The sequence below is a fragment of the Carcharhinus amblyrhynchos genome, chromosome 32 (genome assembly GCF_965287045.1).
Source record: "Carcharhinus amblyrhynchos chromosome 32, sCarAmb.v2.hapA, whole genome shotgun sequence".
NCBI classification, from domain to species: Eukaryota; Metazoa; Chordata; class Chondrichthyes; order Carcharhiniformes; family Carcharhinidae; genus Carcharhinus; species Carcharhinus amblyrhynchos.
Genome location: NC_137355.1, coordinates 16172904 through 16190903, shown reverse-complemented (window position 1 = coordinate 16190903; position 18000 = coordinate 16172904). Strand labels below are relative to the sequence as shown.

Sequence of the window (18000 nt, the reverse complement as noted above, 5' to 3'; positions counted from 1 at the left end):
TCACCTAATGAAGGAGCAGCGCCCTGAAATCTCATGATTCCAAATAAACCTGTTGGACTTTAACCTGGTGTTGTGAGACCTCTTACTGTGCCCACCCCAGTCCAACACCAGCATTTCCACATCATGGCATACATGGGGAATGAAAGGAGAGAGTGCAGAATGTAGTGTTACAGTAATAGCTAGGGTGCAGGGAAAGATCAACCTAATGCGAGGTAGGTCCATTGAAAACTCTGATGGCACGAGGGAAGAAGCTGTTTTTGAGTGGGTTGGGACGTATCCTCAGATTTTTGTATCTTTTTCCTGATGGAAGATGGTAGAAAAGAGTATGTCTGGGATGCGTGTGGTCCTTGATTATGTTGGCTGCTTTTCCGAGGCAGCAGGAAGTGGATGAGTCAATGGATGGGACGTTGGTTTGAATAATGGACTGGGCTTCGTTCACGTCCCTTTGTAGTCTATTGCGGTCTTGGACTGAGCAGGAACCATATCAAGCTGTGATACAACTGGAAGGAATGCTTCCTGTGGTGCATCTATGGAAGTTGGTGAAAGTTGTAGCAGGCATGCTAGATTCCTTTAATCTCCTGAGAAAGTAACAGTGTTGTTGGGCTTCCTTAACTTCCTCAGTGTCAGCATGGAGGGACTAGCACAGGTTGTTGGTGATCTGGACAGCTAAAAACTTGAAGCTCTCAACCATTTCTACTGTCTCCATTGATGAGACAGGGGCATAGCCTCCACTACACTTCCTGCAGTTGATGACTAGCTCCTTCATTTTGTTGACATTGAGGGTGAGATTATTATCGTTGCACCGGTTCACCAGATTCTCTTTCCATTGGGGTCTCACTGTGCTTTACAGCCAATGAAGTACTTTTGTAAAGCAGGAAACATGACAGCCAAGCTTGCATACAACAAAGATCCCACCAATCACAACATGACAATGATCAGATAATCTGATGTTGTGATGTTGATTAAAGTGTTAAAGGTTCGCCAGAAACTGGGGATAACTGGCCTGCTCTTGGAAATACTGCCAATGGGATCATTCACATTCATCAGAACAGATATGGCTTCAGTTAAAAGCCTCATCTGAAAGACCCCACACATGAAGAGTGGTTGGATAGGCTGAATGATGAATTGGGGAGTGGGGATGGAGCATGTGGCGAATACAAGAGTATGTGGAGTGGCGGCACAGTGGGTTAGCATTGCTGCCTGACAGCATCAGGGACCCGGGTTCAATTCCCACAGTTTGAAAGATGTGCCGGTTAGGTCCTTTGGCTGTGCTAAATTCTCCCTCAGCGTACCCGAACGGGTGCCGGTGTGTGGCGACTAGGGGATTTTCACTGTAACTTCATTGCAGTGTGAATGTATGCCTACTTGTGACATAGTAAATAAATAATCTTTAAACTTTACTTTTCAATATTGCTACTGATGGTGAATATAAGGACATAAGAACTTGGAGTAGGAGTAGGCCATTTGGCCCCTTAAGCCTGTTCCACCATTCAATAAGATCATGGCTGATCTTTTCGTGGATTGAGCTCCACTTATCCGCCCGCTCACCATAACCCTTAATTCCTTTACTGTTCAAAAATTTATCTATCCTTGCCTTAAAAAACATTCAATGAGGTAGCCTCAATTGCTTCACTGGACAGGGAATTCAACAGATTCACAACCCTTTGTTTGAAGAAGTTCCTCCTCAACTCAGAACTAAATCTGCTTCCCCTTTGAGGCCATGCCCCTAGTTCTAGTTTCATCCACCAGTGGAAACAACTTTCCTGCTTCTATGTTATCTATTCTCTTCATTATCTTTTATGTTTCTATAAGATCTCCCCTCATTCTTCTGAATTCCAATGAGTATAGCCCCGGTCTACTCAGTCTCTACTTCGTCTCTCCTCATAAGCCAACCATCTCAAGTCCAAACTCAACCTCGTGAATCTCTTCCGCAACCTCTCCAGTGCCAGTACATCCTTTCTCAAGTAAGGAGACCAAAACTGTATGCCATCTGAGCCAAGCTTTTAATAGAGACAATTTTGGCAGCAAAGCACTTAAATCCATGCCATAAGGAAGTTTTGCTACTCAGATGATGCAGCCGAAACAGACTTCATTTTCAGAACTTATGCCAGTAGCTACAGAATTTTAAGTTCATTGAACTCCACTCCCATTAACAGTTGCCAACTAGTTGAACAAATTCTGGGTGCATTCTTAAGCTGCAATTTTGAGGTATACATTCCTTCAGAAGTGGGCCTGGAGTTTCCACAAGGGCTGCAATGGGAAAACCCCATCAAGCAAGTGCGGAACATTGCACTGGTTTTGTTAAGATGACGTTACACTCAAGCTTTTGAACAAATGAACTAGCAACAATGCGCAAATGTAGTCTCCCAAAAATCACCATAATAAAAAATATTACTTTTCCCAAATTTATTCATTAAATTTGTAAAGCATATTACAAATGGGGCGGCACATTGGTTAGAACTGCTCACAGCGCCAGGGATCTAGGTTAGATTCCTGGCTTGGGTCACTGTCTGTGTTGACTTTACACATTCTCTCCATGTCTGCGTGGGTTTCCTCTGGGTGCTCCGATTTCTTCCCACAGTCCAAAGATGTGTGGGTTAGATGGATTGACCATGCTAAATTACCCCTTAGTGATTCAAGATGTGCAGGTTAAGTGGATTAGCCATGCTATATTGCTCCTTAGTGTCAGGGGGACTAAGTAGGGTAAATGCATGGGGTTATGGGGATAGAGCCTGGGTGGAATTGTGGTGAGTGCAGACTCAATGAGTCACATGGCTTCCTTCTGCACTGCAGGTTTCTAGGATTACAAAATATTTCAACCTGAAATTTACAGAAAGTGCAATAGAACTCTATTTTCTCCAATGAGCGCGTTTCTCTCTGAGGTGCCTCAGTACTATTTCAGTACTAGTGTATTCATAGTCAATGTTAGGTATTCCCAGGTGGAGGAATCGCAGTACATGAGGTTTCCGTGAGCACTTATAACAATTAAAACTTGCATTTGCCTTCGGAAATGGATATTTCCAAAATATATAAAGACTTATCCGAATTCAAATAGTTGAACATCATTGAAGTACATTTGGGTAAATATGGCATCAAGTTGGCAGTTACCCCTTGCGACCAAAAGAGGGCCTATAATTTATGGCAGTCCAATTAAACTGGATCTACAACTGCCACAGGCAGTCCCTTTAGCCTAGAAGTTGCTTTTAACAGCTCATCACAGTCATCTCAAGTTTATCATTGGCCAAATTTACCAAACTATTTACTAAGCTTGGGAAAGATTAGTGGTAATCGGGTATACCTTTCCAATAAATATAGTATTTTTTCAACAAAATTTTGGAAGAATTTACTGTGTCTTCAAACCTCTCTGCCTAATGTTATTACAATATTTAAAAACTGACCATGAAACTTCAAACTGGAAACTTTTAACAGGAATTAACCATTGGTTATTAAGATGGCTAAAGTTTTGGAATAACTTTCTATCAAACTATGAAGAGAGAGATATGATGTGGCGTTGGACTGGAGCAGGCACAGTAAGAAGTCTCACGAACCAGGTTATGATGTGGAGATGCCGATGTTGGGCAGGGATAGGCACAGTAAGAAGTCTCACAACACCAGGTTAAAGTCCAACAGGTTTATTTGGTAGCACAAGCTTTCAGAATGCTGCTTCTTCGTCAGTTGAGTGACGAAGGGGCAGCCCTCTGAAAGCTCGTGCTACCAAATAAACCTGTTGGACTTTAACCTGGTGTTGTGAGACTTCTTAGAACACCAGGTTAAAGTTCAACAGTTCCCTCGCTCCACTCAAAATCTGTACCTGTAAAGACTTGATTATCTGTAAAGACTCACATTCCAACCATTACCTTGCAATTATGTCTTTACCGAAATATATCATATTTGTGAACCTACCTCTCCACTCACCCTGATAAAGGAGCAGCTCTCTGAAAGCTCGTGATTCCAAATAAACCTGTTGGACTTTATCCTGATGTTATGAGACTTCTAAGAGAGAGATAGGAAGCAAGTGGGTAGCGTGGTGGATAGTGGTTAGAACCGCAGCCACACAGCGTCAGAGACTAGAATTCAATTTCGACCTAGGGTGACTGTCCGTGTGAAATTTGCACGTTCTCCCCATTTCTCCGGGTGCTCCGGTTTTCTCCCACAGTCCAAAGATGAACAGTTTAGTTACATTGGCCATGCTAAATTGCTCCTTAGTGTCAGGGGAAGTTGCATGATAAATAATAGGGCTATGGGGTAGGACCTGGGTGGGATTTTTGTCAGTGCAGCCTTGATGGGCTGAATGGCCTCCATCTGCAGTAGGGTTTCTCTGATTCTATGAAATAACTGAAAGACATATATGCACAGGATTGTCCAAACGTTTTGACTTGATTAGCTACTTAGGCACACACACAGAACTGCATGGCAATTTCTATAGGTCAAATCAATTTTGTCATTAATTTACATATATTGAAAACTGGGGTAAGGTTCTTCTACCAATGCAAAAATGCAAATATGGTCATTACAAATCCTCAGACCCATGAAATGGAATAGGGTTAATCAAAGAATGAGAAGCATAAATCCAAATGGAACAGCATTGCCTGGACTTGGTGAATGATATGGTCCACAGGATACAATTTAGATAGGTCTCTTGCCAAAATAACGTCAATTAAGATATTTAGTGTGAAGATGTGCCATAGATGTGTGGGTTACGTTGGTTGGCCATGATAATTTGCCAGTTAGTGCTTTTTTTTAATCATTTGTGGGACATGGGCATCGCTGGCTGGCCAGCATTTGTTAACAATCTCTTATTGCCCGAGGGCAGTTGAGAGTCAACCACATTGCTGTGGCTCTGGAGCCACATGTAGGCCAGACCAGGTAAGGATGGCAGATTTCCTTCCCTGAAGGACATCAGTGAACCAGTTGGGTTTTTGCGACAATTGACAATGGTTTCATGGTCATCGGTTTTCACCACTTGCCTGGCGGGATTCAAACCCGGGTCCCCAGAACATCAGCTGAGCAGCAATAATACCACTAGGCCATTGTCTCCCCTGAAGTGTCAGGGGGATTAGCAGGGTAAATATGTGGGGTTATGGGGCTGGATTGTTGTCGGCGCAGGCATGATGGGCCAAGTGGCCTCCTTCTGCACTGTAGAGATTGTCTTAATTGGTTTCAGCCATTCTTCTATGATTTGTTGCTTTAATCTGTTCAGATATGTGTCAGGAGAATCCTCAATGGTTCACTGGGTATAATGGATCACCAGTGCCAAGGTCACGAGGAATTTTGAATCCCTCTCAGATGGCAACCATGCAAAGTTGGGAAATTCAATTCACTGGCTGGGATTTTGTGCTCCCAGCCATGTTGGGCGGAGTCAGCTAGGGGAGCAGAAAACATCACGAGAATGGTAAAGTTGTGTTTTGTGTCAGTGTAAATGCGTTATACGATTGTCCCCTCCCTCTATCAGTGATGGATTGCGTTTCCCAACATTAAACATTGGGAAGATCATTAATAATAAATGACTACATCATTATTAGCTAGAATCATTCCCTCCGTCAAAAAATCCTTCCAAGGCAGCATGAAGGTTCAGTAAGAAGTCTCACAACACCAGGTTAAAGTCCAACAGGTTTATTTGGCAGCACCCAGCTTTTGGAGTCGTGCTCCTTCATCAGGTGAGCTTGTGCTGCCAAATAAACCTGTTGGACTTTAACCTGGTGTTGTGAGACTTCTTACTGTGCTTACCCTAGTCCAACGCTGGCATCTCCACAGCACAAAAGTTGGCAGAGGTGAACTAGGAAATTACAGACCCATGAATCTCATGGTAAGGAAACTACTGGAAAAAATTCAGTAGGAGGAAATGAATATCCTCTTGGAAAGGCATGGGTTAATTCGGGATTGGCTTTGTCAGAGGCAGGTCATACCTAACAGATTTGTTCGAACTTTTCGAAAATGTGATCAAGTGTGTGGATGAGAGAAATTCAGTCGATGTAGTTTATATGAATTTTAGCAAAGTTTTTGACAAGGTCCCAAGTGTGACACGTGCAGGAAAATGGGTTTAGCGCACCTTTGTTGAAAATTATTGTCGGTGCAGACTTGATGGGCCGAAGGATCATTCTACGTGATTTGACTCTCTACCACTCTGTGGCAGAATGTGTGAAGCCCGACTGATCTCCCAAGGCATGCAGCTGGCAAACAGACAACCCAGGGAAGCTCAGGTGAGTGCAGTGCTTGGGGGCGGAGGGGGTCATGCCTGGGCAAGTCTGTTAAAGAAGAAGCTCTATCAGTTTCTCAGGGCACCCGAGATGGGCAATAAATAAGGTCTCATCAGTACTGAATTAGACCTTAATTAGGCCGCATTTGGAATACAGTGTTCGATTCTGGTCACCACACTACCAGAAGGACGTGGAGGCTTTGGAGAGAGTACAGAAAAGATTTACCAGAATGTTGACTGGCATGGAAGGCATTAGCTTTGAAGAGAGGTTGGAGAAACTTGGTTTCTTCTCACTGGAATGACGAAGGATGAGGGGTGACCTGATAGATGTCTACAAGATTATGAGAGGCATGGACAGAGTGGATAGTCAGAAGCTTTGACCCCGGGTGGGAAAGTCGATTATTAGGGGACAGATCTTTAAGACGCGAGGGGTAAGGTTTAAAGCAGATGTACAAGTTTTTTACACAGAGGGTCGTGGGTGCCTGAACTCACTGACAGGGGAGGTAGTGGAAGCAGAGACGATAGTGACAAATACATGAATAGGATGGGAATAGAGGGATATGGTCCCCAGAAGGGTAGGGGGTTTTAGTTCAGTTGGGCAGCATGGTCGGTGCAGGCTTGGAGGGCTGAAGGACCTGTTCCTGTGCTGTAATTTTCTTTATTCTTTGTTCGACTGCCCAAACACTGGAAACAATTTAACATGGGAAATGGTTTGCTTCTTTAAGCATAAAGTAAAGGCTCCCAGCCATGTCACCCTTTGCCAATAATAAGTCACCATACAGTGTCCAAAATCAAAAAAAATGCGTTCATAGTTCAATTGCTCTCTACGTGACTTTGACTGCAGAGAATACAGAATTTCTATAAACTGGAATAAATCATGCAACACAATAACAATCAAGTTGTTTACTTAAGGTATTTGGATCAGGTTGCAAATACAGAAATTTAATATATTACGCCGATGATATTTGATCATCCAGTCCTTATTCTGGTGTCAAGTACACATGTCCTGTACTCACCCACTCAGATTCCAAAGTTTCTAAGGAAGATCAGGTTTGAAAATCCTAGACAGCATCTTAGGAGCTAAGTTTCATTTTGGTCTTAGAAGGCGTTCCTCAAAATCAGAATAAGAAGGAAAGAGAAATACATCTGGGACGCCATTTTCACTGCCTGTTGTGCTGTAGCGGTATTTGCGACTGCTGATTGCAACTTTCCCAGGCCATTTTCAAGCTGGGAAATTGCACAAGGCTGATTACAATATTTAAATTCAAATTTTAATATCGCGACAAGGGTGCCCTTTGGGCAGTGCTACCCTAGCACTGCCAGCCTAGCACCCTGGCACTGCTCATCAGACTGTGCCAAAGGGCAGGGCCTGAGGGGGGCAGGGCCAGACTGGAGGCAGGTCAAACAGTGGTAGTTCTGGTGCACAGTGATTGGTGGGGGATGGAGGAAGAAGGCAATCGGAGCTGCCATGGAGAGTGGGGAGGGGCAGGGCTAGTCATGGGGGAGCAGCGATCGGGGCTGGCCATGGGGAGTGGGGAGCAGAGTTGTCATGGGGGAGTGGCAATAGGGGCTGGCCATGGGGTGTGGGGGGGGGGGGGGGCAAGGTTGGTCATGTGGGAATGGCGATAGAGGCTGGCCATTGTGGGGGAGGAGGGTGTTAGGAGGCTGACGATTGAAAGGCTGGTGATGGGATGGGGGGGCAGTGCGTCTGTGCCAATCTCCCTACTGATGCCTGCCTGTCAGGCAGAATTAGGCCCCACACCCCCCCCTTAACAGATGGGATGCAAAATGGGGTTATGATCTTAACTTGGACTCAACAGTGAATCAGATCATAACCCCATTTTGCATCCTTTCTCTTTGCCAATTTCAGTTTTCCTCTCAATTTTTCTCTTATTTTAGCCTTTGGATGGCAGATGTTCATCACTCCTCATCCAGATACATCTTTTGTTGATCTATTTGTCCCTTTAGCACATAGGTGGCACGGTGTCACAGTGGTTAGCACTGCTGCCTCACAGCACCAGCGACCCTGGTTCAATTCACGATTGGGTCACTGTCTGTGTGGAGTCAACACGTTCTCCCCGTATCTGTGTGGGTTTCCTCCGGGTGCTCCGGTTTCCTCCCACAGTCCAAATATGTGCTGGTTAGGTGAATTGGCCATGCTAAATTGCCCCTTAGTGTCAGGGGCATGAGCTACAGTAAATGCATAGGGTTATAGGGATAGGGACTGGGAGGGATTGTGGTCACTGCAGACTTGATGGGCCGAATGGCCTCCTTCTGCACTGTAGGATTCTATGATCTCACTCTCTGTTGCCTTGCATCACCAACGTTTTCATCATTTAATCACTTCTCACCCCGCCACACCCTGCCTCAACTCTCTCCAACTGACACGCACATCCACACTCACGCACACACCAAAATTCTATCACAGACCTTCCCTTTTGGCATTTTTCCACCTCTCCCTTCACTTGCTCAGAACCAATAATATTTCTAACTACAATTCTGGCCCACATTTATACCTCAGCCAATGCCAAAAACACAGACTATCTGGCTATTCATTTCACTGCCATTTTTGGAACATTGTGTGCAAACTGGCCATCGCATATCCGACAGTACAACAGTGAGCATGCTTCAAAAAGTACTTAATTAGCTTTAAAGGTGTAACAAGTCCTCAGGGGCAGAAGTCCCTTCACCAAAATCCCTTCATTTACAAGTCTGGTAACAGCATACAGAGTGATTTCCGTTAGCAGTCTACACTTGGAGTTCCAGAGGAACTGACACTCCTGGTTAGGTACAAAACAAGATGCTCCCTGATTGATCCATCAATTTGACCCTTAATCAGGCAGTTCATATGTTAACAAACCCACCTGACTGAAGGTGTTACAAAAGGACATTAGGTTGCCTTGCGCTTGTGAAAGGTGCTAGGTAAATGCAAATCTCGGGCTTTCTTTTTATGTAGAGCACTTCACTGGTATGAAGATGACAGTGTAACTGGGTACATAGTTCCACATTTCTTGAGTTTTCCAGGCTACATTCTGAACTTTGATGTTAGACACCTAGGCAAGATGGGATTTTTTTCTGAGACAATATTTCACACAGAACAGTTTGCTATCAGAAATCTAGATCAGGTCATACATTTTACTGTTTATCTGCACTCGACTAATTGTGTAACAACTCAACTTGTGGTATTAGATATTATCAAAAACTGATAGCATCACATCTTTGGGACAGGATGGAATTGTGGTTTGAAGTAGTATGTGATTTTATCAGTTTTTGTCCTACTGTCACACGATCTTTCTATTAACATAACAAAGTTTCCCTTTCACAGCTGCACGATACGTTGCTCACACTTTACCAAAGGTAAAAGAAACAACTCCATGTGGGAAAGATTATAGAATGGATGATTTATGAGCAAAGGGATTTAATTCAGAGAGAACTGCTTTGCAAATTGACTTTTCAGGTGTTAGTCAGCTTAACCTCTTCCAACTCTTCTGCCTTTTTTACAATCAATGACCCAAAGTTTCCTTTAGATTCCAATTGTATAAGGTATGCTTTTCCTTTTCGCTTCAATTCGCTGCCACATTCGAATAAATTCTCCCCCCACAGTTCTGGTTAATATCCTTGCAATCAATGGATGGCACAGTGGTCAGTGTTGCTGCCTCACAGCGCCAGGGACCCGGGTTTGATTCCCGGCTTGGGTCACTGTCTGTGCGGAGGCTGCACATTCTCTCTGTCTCTGTGTGGGTTTCCTTCAAGTGCTCCGGATTTCTCCCATAGTCTAAAAGACGTGCTGGTTAGATGCATTGGCCATGCTAAATTTTCCCACAGTGTACCTAAACAGAGTGTGGTGACAAGTGGATTTTCACAGTAACTTCATTGCAGTGTAAGCCTACTTGTGACACTAATAATTAAACTTAAACTCATCGACAGTCCCTGTGTTACTGCTTGCCTGTTGCCTTCCTGTTGCAGTGGAGGTCCCCAATGAAGGTCCCTCTAAGGATGGAGGGATCCTCTCCCAATACATCGGGGACCTGGGGTGGAGGCTAATGCATGCAACAGTTCCATGCAACCACAAATTGTACTGGTTCACAGGCTCCCAAGAAACCCAGAGGAGGAGTGCTCTTGCAACTCTACAGATGTCATGGTTGGTTGACATTGTAACCAAGTATTCTGCAATCCTGCCCCTCCGAAGCCCCCTCCAGACTTTGTGTGACCCCCCCCCCAGATTGAAAGTTTGGCAGGTTATGGAAGTTGAGTGGGGAGGTTTGGGGAAAGGCTTCAGTTGTTGAGCAGGACTGAGATGGAGGCTTTATTTCTTGAGCAGAGCATGAGTTGAGCACTCGGGACAGGGGCAGGGAATGAAAAGGTAGTTTCTCCAAAAAAAACCAAACACTTTGCCATTCATAGGCTTTGAGGTCTGGTCATTGCTGCAAGTAAGAGTAGTCTATTAGGCCACTCACAGCAACAGGAACAAACACAAGCATTTAAAAGTAACAGCTGTCAGAAATCAGTCTGCACTCCATGGCAGCCAATGCTGTCTCAGAGTTTGCCATTCCAAATAAAACTGGGGATGGTCGTCGTATCCACAGTTGGGAAGCCCTGCTGTGACAAGCTTGAGTCTCTGCCCTTGGGATTTACCTGAAGTCTATTGCTGATAGATTGATTTGATTGATTTATTATTATCGTCACAAGTTTTGGGATACAGTGAAAAATATTATTTCTTGTGAACTGTTGCAGACAAAACATACCATTCATGGACTACATGGGGAGAAGGAAAGGAGAGGGTGAGGATTATGGTGTTGTGGTTCCCGATAGATGAAGAAAAAGACCAGCTTAATGTGTGACAGAACCATTCAAAAGTCTGATGGCAACAGGGAAGAAGCTGTTCTTAAGTTGATTGATATATGTTTTCAAATTTCTGTATCATTTTCCCAATGGAAGAGAATGGAAGAGAGTATGTCTGAGATGCGTGGGGTCCTTGATTATCTTGGCTGCTTTCCCATGGCAGCGGGAAGTGTAGACGGAGTGGATAGATGAGAGGCTGTTTTGAGTGAAGGGCTGGGCTACGCTCACAACCCTTTGTAGTTTCTTTGTGGTCTTGGTCAGAGCTGGAGCCACACCAAACTGTGATACAATCAGAAAGTTTAAGTTTTTAAAGTTTAAAATTTATTTTTTGGTTCACAAGTCGGCTTACATTAACCCTGCAATGAAGTTACTGTGAAAATCTCCTAGTCACTACACTCCGGCACCTGTTCACCTGAGGGAGAATTTGGCTTGGCCAATGCATAAAATCAGCACATCTTTCGGAAACCAAAAGAGAAAATGCTGAAAAATCTCAGCAGGTCTGGCAGCATCTGTAAGGAGAGAAAACAGCTGACGTTTCGAGTCCAGATGGCCCTTTGTCTCACTTCTGTTTGATTCTTTTCTCTCCTTACAGATGCTGCCAGACCTGCTGAGATTCTCCAGCATTTTCTCTTTTGGTTTCAGATTCCAGCATTCCTGCAGTAATTTGCTTTTAGCCACATCTTTCGGAAAGGATGCTTTCTATGGCGTATCTATAAAAATTGGTGAGAGCCGTTGTGTGACAGGTATTCCAAAACTGGTATCCTCACTCGGGCGAGATGCTAGTCGAGGAGATATGTTGCTGAGACCCAAGGATCGGTTCCCATCAATAACTTGGGACCTAGGTTCTGGCCACACACTCCCAAGTCAATGCTGAGCCTCGGCCAGAATTTCCCCTCCATTTCTCCCATCGTACATTTGTCTTGCTAACACTAGGATGTTGCATATGAAACATGAAATTACTTCCCTTCTACATGTGTAGTTGGAACACAGCGTACCCTGTGCAGTACAGTAATAATTCAAGATGTTCATCAGGCAACATAATGAACAATGTCAAATGGCAGTGGCAATAAACATAACAATGGTGGTCAGTTAATCAGTTTTACTGAGTAGTTTTAACTGAAGTAATTTTTTTTCATCAGGTTCTTGCGTGTCTCTCTTACCAGTGCCAAGACCTCACCCCCTCCAGCTAGTTGCTGTAGTTCCTGTTGTTCTATTTCCACTGCACGCATATGTTCCTCATTAAGCTACAGTTGCAATCCCTTCTGTATTGAACCATTGCCCTGTATGTCGAAAAAATACCAATATTTTATGCACCCTTAATGACTTAAATGCAAAAATAATCACAAAATCAATCGAGAAACGGTCAATTTAATCTCGGGACTCCGCAATTAGGTTCCATAACTGATCTTGTCTTATGATAGATAAATATCGTAATTCTAGGCACATTTTCTCTGAATTTTTTCCTTTATTCTTTGACTGATTAATGCAGCAAAATGTGGCTTCATCTTCCCCAGAGATCTGGAAAGGCTCAGGCAATGAGGAGGGTACAAAATTAGGATAGTTTCTTCAAAGTAAATGGATCTGATCTTTTCATCTTCAGTCTGAAAGTACAGAATGCGTTGTGACTGTTTTGGTGGCAGACTATTGACTCAAAGGTGACCGGAGTAATCAAAAACACCATGAAGATGATTTCTGTAACCATTCATCCATTAGTTTGCTTGTTTTGATCTAGATCTACTTTTTGTCTTTTTTTTAACATCTCAAGACTTTATTTTTCCATTCCATATGGCATCAGTGGTTGAAAGCATTCCCTATGGCATGTCTCAGCAACATTAGTAGCTCCTTGATTAAGAAATATTACATTCTTCAACTCAAAAGTGAAGAAACTCATCCTTAGATTAAGCTTGATTGTTGTGTGAGCTCCCACTTTAAGAGAATATGCTTGACCTTGCTGTGAACTGAAAAAAGGAAGAGTGTTTGTGTAGTGGGGAAAGTTCAGTGACTTTTTATTCAAGGCACTGTAGGTTGCGGTAGTTGTTAATACACAGGGGGTTTTTACTACACCTTGTATAGTTTGTCAAAGACATTGTAATGAAAATGAGTTTTTATGAAGATCTCTTTGCTTTTTTTTAGTGCAGAGACATTAACTAACGACAAGAGAAAGAACACTGAACATTACAACTAAAATGAAAGATAATGAAACCACATTTAGAAGTCTCACAACACAAGTTAAAGTCCAATGGGTTTATTTGGTATCACAAGCTTTTGAAGCACTGCTCCTTCATCAGGTGAGTGGACAATTGGGTTCACAAATAGATATATATATAGACAAAGACTTAATTGCTCCAACTCTCCACTCACCTGATGAAGGAGCAGTGCTCTAAAAGCTCAGGACTCTAAATAAACCTGTTGGACTTTAACCTGGTATTGTGAGACTCCTTACTGTGGCCACTCCAGTCCAACGCTGGCAGCTCCACATCATGGAAACCACGTTTAATATTACTTAATAGCAAATGTGCAATCCTTAAGATTAATGAAATATTCAATGAAATTTATGATCATAAAAGATCACAAACCTATGCAAACATGTAGGGTTGTGCTTGTTGGAAAGCACCAAAATAACCTACACAGTATTTCTTCTTTGTTCCTCATCAATTTTCTCCTTTCCTCTCCATGGCCTGTTTCTGTGCTGTATATCCTACATAATCCTGAGTAAGCATTCCTAAGTGAATTGTTCTAGTTGAGGGTCCTGCACTATATTAGGAACCATGGCTGATTTTCCCCACCCTAACCCAGGTGACGATAGTTAGTCAGCACAGACCAAGGGTAGCAATATAAAAGACTCACACTGCTCCTCTGATATAGACGGTGGTATGCTCTGTGGTGAGGACAGGTTCCATGTCCATGGGGGGTGTTCCATTGGAGGGGAGGGTTCAGTGTCTGTTGGGGGCGGGGGGGGCAGTTGCTGATCAACTGGTTATTCATCACAATCCTGTTTGTGGAATCTTGCTGTGCGCAAGATAACAGCTGTGTACAAGATAACAGCTGTGTTCATCTGCACTACAGTAGCTACTATACTTCAGTGTGATTCATTGAACGAGATGCTCATGAATCATAGGAATGATAGTGCATCTTCTCTGGTCCATCAGCAGGCCAGTGCTGCACCACCTGGTTTGAAGACAACGAATCTAAACCAAGTTTTCTACCATTTTCCCCGACCGCCTATATTCTTTCTTTTCAAATACTTGTCACAGATATTGTAGAATCCCTATAGTACAGAAAGAGGCCATTTGGTCCATTAAATCTTTAACAGCCCTTAGACCCAAGCTCATGCCACTGCACTATCCCTGTAACCCTGCGCTTTTACCATGGCCAATCTACCTAACCTGCACATCTTTGGACACTAAGGGGCAATTTAACATGGCCAATCCATCTAACCTGCACATCTTTGGACACTAAGGGGCCATTTAGCATGGCCAATCCATCTAACCTGCACATCTTTGGACACTAAGGGGCAATTAAGCATGGCCAATCCATCTAACCCTCATATCTTTGGACTGTGGAAGGAAACCGGAGCATCTGGAAGAAACCTATGCAAACATGGGGAGAACGTGCAAACTCCACACAGTCACCCAAAGCTAGAATTGCACCCAAAATTCCTGCCGCTGTGAGGCAGCAGTGCTAATCATTGTGCCACTCTGCCAACCTAATTGTCTTTCTAATAATCCAAGAGATGTATTTGGTAGCATGAGCTTTCGGAGTACTGCCCCTGATAACGGGGCAGTGCTCCGAAAGCCCGTGCCACCAAATAAACTTGTTGGACTTTAACCTGGTGTTATGAGACTTCTTACATGCCTAGCCCAGTCCAACACCGGCATCTGCACATCTTTTAAATAATGTTATTGTGTCTACCTCAATAACTACTTCCAGTGAAGCATTCCATGGTCCAATGAGTCTCTGTGCAAATATTTCTTTCAACCTCTAATTTTGTTCTTGTTATGGCAAGTCTAAGTGTATGTTTCCTTGTTATTAATTCACCAACTAGTCGAAACAATATTTCAATACTTGCCACGTCAAGACTATATATATACTTTTGAAAAGTCATTACATCCCACTAAAAAGGCTCACTGTTTCAAATGTTTTTTATAATTATAACTTCTCATTTCACATTTCATTCTTCACCCATTCATGGCTCTAATCTTCTTCCAATCACAATACCCCAGATGTGATCTAATTATCACCTTACACCAATTTAGCAGTTCTTTGTTCCTATACTCAATGCCCCATACATAAAAACCAGAATCACAATTGCCTTGTTAATATGCGTTTCCACTAGCACTCCCACCTTGAAAGATCTATATAATACAACAACCTTGATCTCTCTCTGTTCCCCCACTCTGTTAAATAGAATTCACAGCACAGAAACAGACCATTCAGTCCAAATGGACAAATCAAATGACTAATAGAGTGGCACGTTGGCACAGTTGCCTCACAGGCAAACCCTGAAAGCTGGCGAGTTTACTGTCAAATAAATCGGTTGGACTTAAACGTGGTGTTGTCAGATTTCTTACTGTGTTTGCCTCACAGCGCCAGGGACAAGGGTTCGATTCATGGTTTGAGTCACTGTCTGTATGGAGTCTGCATGTTCTCCCTGTGCCTGCAAGGGCTTACTCTGGGTGCTACAGTTTCCTTCCACAGTCCGAAGATGTGCGGGTTAGGAGAATTGGGCATGCTAAATTGCCTATTAGTGTCAGAGGGATTCACAGGGTAAATATGTGGGGCTACGGGATAGGGCCTGGGTGGGATTGTTGTCGGTGCAGACCTCGATGGGGTGAATGACCTCCTTCTGCACTGTAGGGATTCTATGATTCTATGAGCTGCTTGTTTGTGTTTGCTCTACAGGCACAACAACAAGAAGACTTTCTTAATCTGGGTCAATGAGGAGGATCACACACACACATGTATCACCTCTGGTTTCCTCATACAGTCTGAAAGACATGATGGCTAGGCACATTGTCAATGTTAAATTCTTCCTCAGAGAACTCAAACAAGTGCTGGAATGTGGTGACTAGGGGATTTTCACAGTAACTTCATTGCACTGTTAATGTAAGGCTACTTGTGACACTAAAAAGTAAACTTAAAGCTCAATTTCTCTCTGTTTTCCACCCTATTTGGAGTCTTTACATTGGATTAAGTAGAATTCACAGCACAGAAACAGACCATTCAGCCCAATTGGACCTATTACAAAAGCATAAACTTATTCCATTTACCAGGTTATACAAAATTCTGACTTTGAAAACTGGCAATCTGATCCTTAAAGCCTTCTCCACCTTCAACATGATACGACCACGTCTCCCTCTCTCCTCGCCTCTCAGCATTCCAAAGGGACCATTCCCTCCGCAATATCGGCAATCACCTCCGTCACCTCCGATAGCTAGTTTCCTTCCCACAGTACCTTACTGTGCAATTGCAAGAGATGTAACACCTGTCCTTGTATCTCCTCACTACTTGAAGCCCCAAATGCTCCTTCCAGGTGAAGCAATGTCATTTTCTTGAGATATACAGCGCAGAAACAGGCCCTTCAGCCCAACTCGTCCATGCTGACCAGGTTTCCTGAACTGAATAAGTCCCATTTGCCTGTGTTTGGCCCATTTCCCTATAAACCTTTCCCACCCATGTACCCATTTACTTATTCCTCTTCCAGTTTAGTACATTATCTTTGCTACTCACAAGGCACTGAGGAGACCAAATGCAGATTGTGAGATGACTTTGTGGAACACCTCAGGTCAATCTACAAGCATGACCCTGAGTTTTGGGTTCTTACCGTTTTAATTCATCACCTTGCTTTCTTGCTGAGAGATCTGTCCTTGACCTACTGCAGTGTTCCAGTGAAATTTATGGCAAGTTTGAGGAACAGCACCTCATATTTCAAATAGGTACTTTATTGTCTCTGGACTCAACACTGAGTTCAACAATTTCAGATCATAAACTCTGTCCCCCATTTTGATTCTGTTTTTTGTCATGTACTGGTCTCAGTTTTGTTTTTCATATTGTTTCCTTCCAGGCAGAGCTATTCACACTGTGGACAAATGCTTATTTGCTGTACTATAGCCATTACTACTTCCTTTGCTTTTTGTTCCTTGACCTATTTGTCATTTTAATTCTCCCATCCACTACCCAATCCCAAACCTTCCCTCTTGTTCTCTCCCCCCCGCCATTTTCAATACATCCCTCCATATTTCTATCTTCCTTCAGTTCTGATGAAAACTCATACTCAGGTCAAAACATTAACTCTGTTTCTCTCTCCAGGTCTGGGACGGCACGGTGGCACAGTGATTACACTGCTGCCTCACTGCGCCAGGGATCTGCGTTCGATTCCCAGCCGAGGTCACTATCTGTGCAAAGTCTGCACATTGTCTGCGTGGGTTTCCTCCAGGTGCTCCGGTTTCCTCCCATAGTCCAGAGACATGTGGGTTAGGTTGATGGGCCATGCTAAGTTGACCCTAGTGTCAGGGGATTAGCAGGGTAAATATGTGGGATTGTGGGAATAGAGCCCGGGTGGGATTGTGGTTGGTGCAGTCTCGATGGGCCAAATGGCTTCCTTCTGCATTGTAGGGATTCTAAGACTGTACCCAAACAGGTGCCAGAGTGTGGTGACTAGGGGACTTTCACAGTAACTTCATAATGTAAGCCAACTTGTGACACTAACGAATTAACTTTAAAAACAGATATTCAGCACTTCCTATTTTCACTGGCATGTACGTTACTTGATATATCTCAGCTGGTAGCATACTCTCACCTGAGTCACAAGGTTCTGGGTTCATTCCACTTCAGGGCCTCAGTACGAAAAAGATTGATTCTCTAAAGCAGCACTGAAGATGCACTGTACTGTTGGATGTTCAGTTTTTTGAATGAGATGTTAAGCCTTAGTGATGATCCATCTGCCTGCCTGGGTGGATGCT

At 43.5% G+C, this 18000-nt stretch overlaps 1 long non-coding RNA gene across 2 annotated transcripts in view; it reads right to left on the bottom strand.

Annotated features, from left to right (window-relative positions):
• Positions 1 to 18000, bottom strand: part of LOC145360629 (uncharacterized) — a 22952-nt gene extending 4952 nt beyond the window's left edge. Inside the window, exons 1-3 of one of the 2 annotated variants that reach the window (XR_013889757.1) lie at positions 17838 to 18000; positions 12199 to 12318; positions 10866 to 11317 (exon numbers count right to left, since the gene is read on the bottom strand). This is a non-coding gene — a long non-coding RNA (uncharacterized LOC145360629). Of the gene's footprint in view, positions 1 to 10865; positions 11318 to 12198; positions 12319 to 17837 lie in introns of those variants that run through there. The other variant, XR_013889756.1, reaches the window with a different exon arrangement.